This window comes from Pocillopora damicornis, chromosome 4, assembly GCF_964200805.1.
Source record: "Pocillopora damicornis chromosome 4, jaPocDami1.2, whole genome shotgun sequence".
Classification (NCBI taxonomy): Eukaryota; Metazoa; Cnidaria; class Anthozoa; order Scleractinia; family Pocilloporidae; genus Pocillopora; species Pocillopora damicornis.
Window position 1 is genome coordinate 30,955,061 of NC_142673.1, and position 10,790 is coordinate 30,965,850.

Sequence of the window (10,790 nt, forward strand, 5' to 3'; positions counted from 1 at the left end):
TACTTCCCTTTCAATTTCTGCATTTGTGCAAAACTTTTGTACTCGTTGCGAGGCCCTTCTGTATTTTGTCTTGGAAGAAAAATGAGAGAATCCAGATGTTAATTTGCCGTTTGCGTTTTACCATAACAAAATGTACCTCTAATGAATGGTGCTAATTAGAAAAATCGTGCGCGCTAAAAACCCGTGCAGTTAGACGAGCCATTCAGGGAAGAGCTCGACAACCCACGTGCACGCAGAAGTTTTAAATGGTGCACTTTTTGAAATTATCTCAAGCTTAGAGAAATTCTACCTCGGTGACTTTCTTGTCATAATATTAGCCCTTACACAGTGTTTCTCCTTTGGAAGCCCTCTTTCGTTCTCATTTTGTTAAACTTAACATTACGTATCATTTCTGGCAACGGACGGAAGCAGGTAAGTGTTTATCGACGCTTATATAAATAAGTAAAACTATTAATTTACAAATTCAAGTGGGGTTTTAGGTCGAAGCTTCGTTTTATTAAATCCTTTGATTCTTTTCAGTTGCTCGTATTTCTACCAAGAAGCCGTCAATTACTTAGCAGTAGAAATTCTATTGCGTATCTTTCTTTTGCAAAATCAGCTTCCTTGAAATTCTTCTTTGAAACTGTTTTCGCGCGGAGGACCATTTCTAATCTTAAATCTTCTTTGCTGAAATTCCGCGTTAACGTGGTGAAAGCGTGGTTCGTGCTCCTAAATTTTGATTAGTTACAAGCTATGAATTGAAAAATTAGGCTCACACTTATTGTTTTTTCTTTTTAATCGAAACATCATCTGAATGATAAAAATTGCAGTAATACGCTTTTTACTCAAAGATGATTTGTAAATCTTCTGATATTTTAGACGAAAAGCCCCTTTTTCATGACAAGTTTTGATTTTCGGGTATTTTCCACTGAAACTGCTACTGTATACTTTGTTGACTAAATTTAGAACAAATGGATAAACGGAGGATTGCCGGGTCCATTTTTATAGATCTGAAAAAAGCATTTGATCTAGTGGACCACCACTGTCTGCTGCATAAACTAGAACATAATGGAATTAGAGAGACTAGCCTGAAATGGTTTGAAGATTATCTTGCTACTCAAACACAGAAAGTCAAATACAACCAAGACGTGTCATCCAGTTTAACTATCTGCTATGGGGTCCCCCAAGGATCTATACTGGGCTCGATTTTGTTTGTGTTATACATCGACGATCTTCCGCAAAGTCTGCTTAAGTCATCAATAGGCATGTGCACTGACGATACAGTTATCAACTTTGCTGACCCTAGCGCAGAAATCGTCGAGCAGGTTTTACAAAACGATCTAAACAATGTCGAAAAATGGTTAGTAAGCAACAGGCTCGTACTCAATCAGAATAAGACTAAATGAATGCTGTTTGGTACTAGGCAATAACTAGAACATTGTTCAGACCACAGAGTACAACTCCATGGGAAAGAAATTGAAAGGGTATCAAGTTTTTGTTGCTTAAGGGTTATACTAGACGAGAATCTCTCGTAGAACGAGTATGTAGAACTGATTTGTAACAAAGTGAGCAAGCATCTCTGCCTGCTGTCCCGCATACGATCTTTCCTCGCCCTAAAAGCTGCTAAATGTTTGTATAGTAGTTTAGTACAACCAATACTAAACAGATTACACTGATACGGTATGGGGTGGGTTGTCAATCGCATGCATCCGACGTCTACAAAACAGGGCAGCACACATAATACAAAGGAAGGCAACGACCGAAGAAGCGTTCAAAATGTTAGGGTGGGTCGATTTGGAAGCACAAAAAACAGCCCACAAGTGTATCTTAGTTTTTAAATAAATGAATGACTTAGTTCCTCCATTTTTATCGAATTATTTCATTAGAAATCACACCATTCACACTTACGCGACAAGTCAAAGGAATGACATCCACTTACCGAACCCAAAGTTTAACGTTGGGGAAAAATACATTCAGATTTTCAGCGCGGTTGTTCTTAATGACTTACCCACACCAGTAAAAGAAGCCACGTCGCTTTCCATTTTTAAGAACTCTCTTAGTTTTCATTTTAGTCTTTAGTTTTCTATTAATATAATACTTAGACATGCTTTAATTGCTTTTTTTATTGCATTGATCTAAAAAAGTTGTACTTCATGGAAATGTAATTTCCCTTTACTCGAATTTTTAAACTCCTTGTACATTAAGGTACTTCGTAAATTTGAAAAATTTTATCATGTACTCTTAATTTTACACAGGGCCCCTTTCGATACCAGCCTATGGCGGATGGGGCCAGCCTGCCTAAAGAAAGATGACTTAACTTGACTTAAAGACAAAAAGCCCTCTTATGTCAGTAGTTTTTAATGAATTCAAATCTTGTTTACATGATTGGTTGTTATCGCCACAATTTGCATAAGATTTCATTTGTCTGTTTGTTTGTTTCCTTTCTGAGCTTGAAATTAAGCGATAATCTGAAAATGTTTAAATATAATCCTAAAATAAGATTCTCCAAATTTCGCAAGGAAAAATTAAGGTACGCCTCGATGTTTACTCGGCATGACTCCAGGTGAACTAATATTTAGCAATTTGAAGGGGGTTTTGTTCCCAGACATTGGTCACTTTTTTGGAAATCTTAAAAACTTGGGAATTACTAACATTTTATTACTCGTTGCAATTTCACCCTTAATGACAAATTAAAGTCGCACAAGAATAAAGGAAATAATCACCAACAAACGAAGGTCATGATAGTTAAACACATTCTCCTTAAGAAATGTATAGCGAACAGTATTGAGAGTAAAAACATTGATGTAAAGCTGTGAAGGGTTAAGGAGTGACTCGAATTAAACAGTTTTTTCCGATCTTATTACTCCCGAGGGTGACTCTGGAAAAATGACTTAAATTTATTGCGTGTAGATCAACTAAATTTTGCAATGTTTCAGCAAAAAGTGGTGAACAGAAAATCCCTATTCAGTTCTTCTGACATATGCGATGGTTGCGACCTAGAATATAATTATTTTGCAATGTTTCCCCTTCCACAATGGGCCATGATGTTTTGCCGTATTATTTATTTCATCCACAATATCTTTCTCATTAGGCTAATACGACACGTTCCAGTCCAAACACCGTGCAGTCCATTCCATTCCAGCTAGTCCAGTTCACTTCATTTCAGTGGAGTTCAGTGCATTGTGCATTTAGTCCAAAACTTAGCGTCCAGTTCCATGCAGCCCAGTACGGCCCGGTCCAGTCCGCGCCATTCCTTTCCGAATGGTCCAGTCCATCATCACAAGACAAGTGCTGACTCTCGTTACCAGTATAACTCGCATATAATCGGGAAAGCGTGGTGAAAAAAAGGGCCAACGCTCCATCAGGTTTTTTCTTCCCTTCCTCTCTGTTGCATACAGGGAGGCTGGGTACAGGTCAGTTGGAAGACGCTCATGTCCGGCCAGTTAGTAAGATTCTTTGCGGGTTTAATAAATAGTGCGCTTGTTAAACCATAAAATCTAAATTCTACTAGAAGTTGTCGTACTTCTGATTCGGCTCAAAGTAGTCGAAGTAAAAACTTTATTCAGCTTAGCGGGTTCCCTTGAGGTTGGGCGAGGTCCTCCCTCCAAATTTTTAAAATTTTTCTTTCAATCGAATACTGTTCAGCATATTTTCGGTTTGGATCGTTTCTTCTTCGTCGTTTCTTCGGTTTGTCACAATATCGGCTTCGTTTATACTTCGGCTCTTCATCAACAGGTCTTTCGGTGTTAGTCAGCTGCTCATTAACTTAAGCGCACGTCTTTCCCCATAGTTACTTCGACTGTGGCCTATTACATTTTCAGTTTCACTTGATTGAAGGGATCTTAAACACTGTGATCGAGTAAGACTGTTCAACATAAAAAAAAAGTTGAGCTCGAAGGTTCAACCAGATTTTAACGTTATTATTGGAAATCGGCTTTAAGAAATTCAGCTATGACAGCAAATACGAGTTGAGAATTAGCCTTTTACAAAAAAGATTACGCATGTATTGATGAAAATGAGATCGTGTTACTAACTGGGTTCGGCTTCACTTTCGGTTCGAATGTCACTTAAGCTTTTCGTTCGGCCTTTCGGAACTTGTTCGGATTTTCAGTTCGGAATACAAAGGCAATGGGAAGCGACTGAAAGTTGTTAGCAAGTTGATATAAAAATTAAAGCACCGTCTGGGACACTGTAGGTGTTCAAACTATCGGGATGTCGACATTACTGACACGGAAAACTCGGAATTTTGTGGACGCCAAATTTTTCGTCTAAGGTGCGCGTCTGCTCCTGCTCGGTTCTGTGAAGTAATTTCGAAAAATCTAAGTAAATTTATTGATATAATATGGTATTAGAAAATAAAATTCCGAACCCTTTTCTTTATTTTTGGGATACACAAATTTATATGTATCATTTTTTGTGGCACCCTGTGTAAATTTGTCTCAAGAATTGAATTAAAATACGAGCGTCTCCGTGTCTTTCCTTTATTAAGAAACTAGTTTTAAATCCTACTTATTTTCGGAGGCTTGAATTGCCAATTTCGGGGTATTTGCTCGAATCGTGAACTGGATTGTTTCAATGACTTCCCAATCTGCCATTGAAAAAGCCCCGGAATCAAAGTCGCTTGGTGTTAACTGTGCGTTCGCCCAAATTTCGGAGGGTTAGGAAGTTGTCTTGAATTTAGCCAAAGTCATCCATTGTCGAGTGCCAACTATTCTTGCGGCTTTCAAGTTAAAGATTTCAAAACTTCGCTCTGTCCATTTTCGGGGACTGACCAAAACTTTTGAAAGTTTTTGCTTTGAATTTCCTATATCTGCGGCTCAACAGGAGGCCATTTTCAGGACTTGTGCATCACATAGATGGCAAGTGAAGAATTATAATTTTGGTATACTGATCTGTTTAAGATGGGTTTGTTCGCTTGATAATTTAACAAGTGTTTACCCAATAATTTGAAATAAACAAAAACAATTGTGCAATAAAAGATAAATTGAGCAAATAAAATATATATTAATAACTAATATAATTGATTAATTCTTAAAGAACTAAAGAAATGATGAATAAATAAGGAGATGAATAAATACGTAAATAAATTGATCTATAAATAAGTTGATAAATAAATAAATTGATAAATAAATAAAATTTTATCGTATGGTCAATGTATAAACAATCCTTTTTGCTGAATATTAAAATGCAATACCACATTTTCTTAAAAGTTTGCGAGTATTTTTTCTCACGAGACTTAGTTTTCCCAAGACACAAGCAATCACTGGGTCGCTAGTGATTGAATTTGTAACACTGGGATATCATTAGAGCAGGACTGGAATGGATAATCATGACAGCAAGCTGAGCAACAGCTGCGAGGAGACTCTAAAGCTTGGAAATAACCACAGGTACGTTAAATTTCTGAGTAATGGATTGAAAGCTAGTCGAAGAGGATTGTTTTCCACTTGCAAAAGTATTACATAGTATAGTAGAGTATTGGAGTTAAGGTTGTCTCTAGTTCGCAAGAAGGGATATGAAAGAAAGGCGGACATTTTTTGTCTGAGAGCTTGGAAAATCGCGTTACTGCAGTTCAAGACAAGCCCATTTCGGGAACTGTGCATCTGGAAAAGTGCAGTGCAGTTCTATGCAGATCAGTCCGGTGAAGTGCAGTGAACTGCTGTACTGTATGGTACTTTCCTTTTCAATCCAGGGTACTGCAGTGTGGTGGAGTCGGGGAAAGTCAAGCGTAGCCTAAGACAATCCGATCTAGTGAAGTACAGTGCCGTCCAGTCCATTCTACTTAAGCGTGGTCCAGTCCAGTCTTCAGTCGTAATGGGAGTAAGTGATAGTCAAAGCAGATTGTATACCTCTAACAAAAATGCTCTTAAATGGGTGAAAAAGAGTATAACTAGAACAGCTCAATTAAAAAAAACGGCGTTCTTTTGAAGTGCGACGTTTTCTTAAAGTTTTCCAAATATTTTTTCTCACAAGACTTAGCTTTCCCAAGACACCAGCTGACCTTTGGAAACACAGGCAATCAAAAGGTCGCCGGTGGTTCATGGCTAAATTTCAACACTGGGATATCAGTAGAGCAGAACTGGAGTGCTTCACGAGAAGATATTCATAACAGCAAGCTGCGCTACAACTACGAGGAGAATCCAAAGCTGGGACATAACCACAGGTACGTTATATTTCTGTGTGATGGAAGTATAGTATAGAATAGTATAATCTAGTTTAGTATAGGAGTTAGCGTTGTCTCGAGTTTGCTAAAATGAATATACAAGAAAAGCAGGCATTTCTTTTTCGATTTAAGAGCTTGAGACATTTTAAATTTCTGCAGCTCAAGATCAGCCCATTTTCAGGGGCTTTGCATCAATGACAAGGTAAGAAAAGAATTATTATGACGTTGTGATACTAACCTGTGTAAGGTGGGTTCGTTCGCTGATAGGAAAACCCTGATGCGTTGCATAGAGCAGTTGGAGTAAAAAGTTATCGTCGATCAGCACTTGAGGTCATCTGAAAGAGGTAAGGCCGGTATGTTTTGGTTGCAACAAGTTTTTTAGATATTTTCTTCTCAGCATGTCCTCGAGGCTCACTTCGGATCACGTCATAAAGAAGTAGCACATCGAACGCTTCAAAGGTAATGTGTAATCATTGGTAAGAATTATTCTTGGTTCTGGACTATCTGAAATTTTCTCTTTACAGAATTTGTTAGGTGGCTTCCCGATTAAATGGTTCGATGACAGCGTTTAACAACTCGCAATGTGACGTGTTTAATATTTTAACACTTTCTTTGTCTCCTAACAGTTTTGTCTTCAGTGGAGAAAAACTTTAATAGCTAGTGATTTTGACCAAGGCCCAATCAGCAGCCCATCAGAAAGGTCACAGATGACGTTTAAGTGTAAGTATTTAATTATGGGACAATTCAAAGACAACTAACACGATTTCCCTAGCCGGTTACATTTCGTATCATCAAAACACGAATTGTCTTGACTAACTGAAACTGAAAACAAACTTCATAATACAATTTGGTTTAGTTGATCTTTTCTCAAAACATCATTATATTATCAGCCTTTATTAGCAGTCTTTTGCATACAAGTCAAGTGTAGTTTAATGTATTGCCATCAACTCCATTGCAGCTCAGGCAATCCAGAACAGTCCTTCCAAGTTACGTCCAGTGCTGTGCAAAGCTCTGCTGTGTGATCTAGTCCACTGGAGTACATCCACATGCAGTGCAGTACAGTCATTTGGAGGCGTGCAATGCAGTTCGGTACAATGATGATGGTGACGTGCAATGAACTGGCTATCCTGTATGGCGCATTCCAGTTAAATCCAGGGTAGAGCGGTGTAGCGCAGTATGGTGAAGTCAAGCTCAGGCTAAGACAGTCCAATCCAGTGAAGTGCAGAGCCATCAAGTCGAGTCCTCTCAAGTGCTGTCCATCCAGTCCAGTCCACTAACGTGTAGTCCGGTCCAATCCAATTAGTGGAGTCCAGTCCCGTCCATTCTCTCCCAATTCCATTCAGTCCTTTCCAGTTAAATGCATTTCAATCCGGCATAGTCCAGGTCCATATAAGTCAACTGCAGTCGAGTCTAGCCCAATCAAATGCAGTGCAGAGCAATACAATCCGTATCAGCTCAGCCCCGTCCCGTCCAGTCCAGAACAACTAATTCCTGTGGAGTCCAGCACAATGAAGTCCTGCTCAGTCAAGTTAGGAACAACCTAGTACATTGCGGTCCCGTCCAGTCGAGTGAGGTGTTGTTCGGAAAATCACACATCTAAGTCCAATTAAGTGTATTTCAGTCCAGTCTTGTCTTCAGTTGTCGCACTAACACAATGAAGAGCGTCTACTTACAATGTCGTACACAGGTCTTTTTAAATGATGCCTCAATAAAAGGTTACCTAATAACTTAAAAATGGACAAAAATAATTGTTTAATAAAAGATGAAATAAAGAAGTAAATAGATCTCAATAACTGATAACAGTGATTATTTCTTAATTGAATTCTCAAGGAAATAAAGAAATGATGAATAAATAGGAAGATGAATAAATATGTAAATATATTAAATTCATAAATAAATTAATGAATAAATATAACTTTATTGTATGATCAATGAACCTATGATTTTTACTGCAAAATAAAAAAATGAAACGCAGGTATGTTTTTCTCACAAAACCTAGTTTTCCACAGACACCAGCTGACCTTTGGAAAGATACAAGGAAATAACAGGGTCGCTAGCGATTCACGGCTTAGTTTGTAACACTGGGATATCAATAGAACAGCGTTGGAGTGCTGAAAAGTTTATCGTGACCACAAGCTGAGTTACAGATGCGAAGAGATCCACCATACGACGCGTTTAGGGAGCGTTCCATTTGACCTCTAAGAAATTGATCAAAAAATCCTCACTCGCCCAACCATTCTCCTCCATGGAAGTAACATTGCACGGTCTTGAAGCAACTACGACAGTGATTTATTACACGGGTTTAAATGGCGAAACAAGAAACCGTATTACACTTTCATCTATCTATATGATTTCATCATATCGTAAAGTAAAGAAATAGTGTAGGAGTCGAGGTTGTTTTGATTTTGCAGGAAAGAACAAAAGAGAAAAGCAAGCATTTGTTCGATCCGAGAGCTTGGAACATTCTAATTATTTTTTAATTGATTTAACAGCCCAGCTCATACTAACAATAGCCATGACTAAAATGTTATTAACAGAATGCAGAGAGTGTTCTGAATGCTCCTGCTCAACTTACCAATTTAGAATTACCGTGGTGACATCATTTCAAAACGTGCTAGTGCCTTGTGACAAGAAGTACAAGTCGATTGATGTAGGGGTTCTGATTGCTTAGGGGTATTTAGTTGATTGTCGGATGTGTTCTTTGTGTGTTGTAATTACAATGATGGAGTGATTTCAAGATTGATTAAAAGTTCAGAAGACTCTTTGTAGATTAATTGGTTTCCGCTTTCAACGAAGTATCAAAAAATACGTCTGTTCATTTTCTTAGTTAAAAATTATTTATCTGCTGATTTGAGATTCAGTAAATAACTTGTTCAACAAAAACATGGAGAGAGATAACAGAAAGTATCAATTTGTACTAAAAAAATTATTCACTTATCTGCTACTGGTTTTTTCTAGTAAAATATAATTAATTGAATCATTTAACCTTATTTTAGATTGACCATTTTCCAATACCTTTGGGCATTTTTCTTTTTTTGTTTTCGTAACTTTAATCACAATTGTTGATTGCTGTAAACTTGGCAATAAACTTACAATAGATCAGTGTCTGCTTTAAAATTTTTGGGTTTCAAATTAAAGCAGAACATACCATATACCGTGTTCACTGGGCAAGAGAAAAAAATACCTCGCGTTGTAGTGGTATCCGAGTTCTTAAAATGCCACCTCGCTCTTCGAGGCCCTCCACCATCCCCTCCCTTCTTCCGTGGGGGCCTGTCGGAGCGTTTACTTTAAGACCTACAATTCTCAAAACGCTTACACAAATTAAAAGCTGATATACAAACGACAGTTAACATTCTCTTTACCTTTACTATAAAAGATAATTGCCAAATTGGTCATGTCAGCCTCGGAGACAAGAACAGGAAATTTTAGTGAAATGCCTTTCAACTTGGGAAGTAAAGTAGTTAGGTGACAGACGTCATCAATTTAGAATACCCTTAAAAAGAACTGCAACATAATCACAAAAAGAAATCATTAAACCTAAACCAGCGAAAAATGTATGTTACCAAATTATTGTCGTGATATTTCATCATTTAAGAGTGGTCTTGAAAATTTTGATTTATAAAGCACCAACCCTTACGCTTTAACCCAATCAAGCTGAGAATATTTTTCAAGCCAAAATGATAAATATTTCATATTAAGCGTTAACGTGCAAGAATAACTGGGTGAGACAGGCAGTTAAAAAAAGCACAGGTCTGATGATGGGGCAGGGAGAGGATTTGGAACCCCTGATCCGCCCCTGCTTTTCATTTTTTGCCTCCCTAAGGAGCCTTTTTCACGGGACTTGCCGATTGTAGTATTACAGGTTTTCTCATTAGATGGGAACTCTTGGACCTAATACGAAAATAATTTTCATGACCATGAAATTTCGTGATTGAATCATAGTGGCTGAGATGTTAAGTTCTTCACGCGAAGAGTTAGATATTGATTTATGTAAAATTGTGGGTATATTTATATCACAGAAACCAAAAAATGCAGTCAATTCTAAGTAATTGTCTTCTGAAAAATTCAGTGGACAATAAAAGTTTGTAAAATTCAGAGGGCTACGTTTTCGTAAACATCTGAATTTAATTCATTTTATTTAGCTGTCTTAGAAGGCATTGAGATCATCTTCCATACAATCAACGATCCTTTCGATGAGCTGGACTGATTATTTCACTCTTTCGAGCTTCGAAGCGCACCTTCTGAACAGATGGTATTTGAAGGCTTTTCTTAATAGCCAATTGCATCTTTCTGGGAAGGACGGTTCTTAAAGGCCGAATTTCGTATTGCTTGGTTATCCGCCCGCGTTTGTTTAAAAAAAAAAAGTAAGTTGTGAGCAGTAATTTACCAAAAGGCACTCGTGGGAACTCCTCGAAGAAGCTGTTGGACTGCAGACTTCATTCAAGTCTTTCGGCATCCACTGCAGCGCCTGTGCGATGTGGGAAAGAAAGAGTTTCTTACAATTTTGAAAAGTTTTAAATGGTTCTAATGATCCGCACGACTTGCACGCCACATACAGGCGTAAGAAAAAAATGGCACGACCATTCGTAGCTTTTTTGCCTTTGTTTGCCTTTGTTTATCAATCCAATTATCACATGTAATAGCTTTATTT

The 10,790-nt window shown here is 37.8% G+C and overlaps 1 long non-coding RNA gene across 5 annotated transcripts; it reads left to right on the forward strand.

Annotated features, from left to right (window-relative positions):
* Nucleotides 1-221: 221 nt before the first annotated feature.
* On the forward strand, nucleotides 222-7,863 carry LOC113686976 (uncharacterized). 5 transcript variants are annotated; one of them, XR_016185797.1, is made up of 6 exons: nucleotides 222-411; nucleotides 3,071-5,366; nucleotides 5,950-6,139; nucleotides 6,407-6,483; nucleotides 6,766-6,859; nucleotides 7,098-7,863. It is a non-coding gene; the product is annotated as an uncharacterized LOC113686976 (long non-coding RNA). The 5 variants fall into 5 exon arrangements; XR_016185800.1 differs by adding an exon at nucleotides 5,669-5,796 and having other exon boundaries at nucleotides 5,950-6,859; XR_016185798.1 differs by having other exon boundaries at nucleotides 5,950-6,598.
* Nucleotides 7,864-10,790: the final 2,927 nt, after the last annotated feature.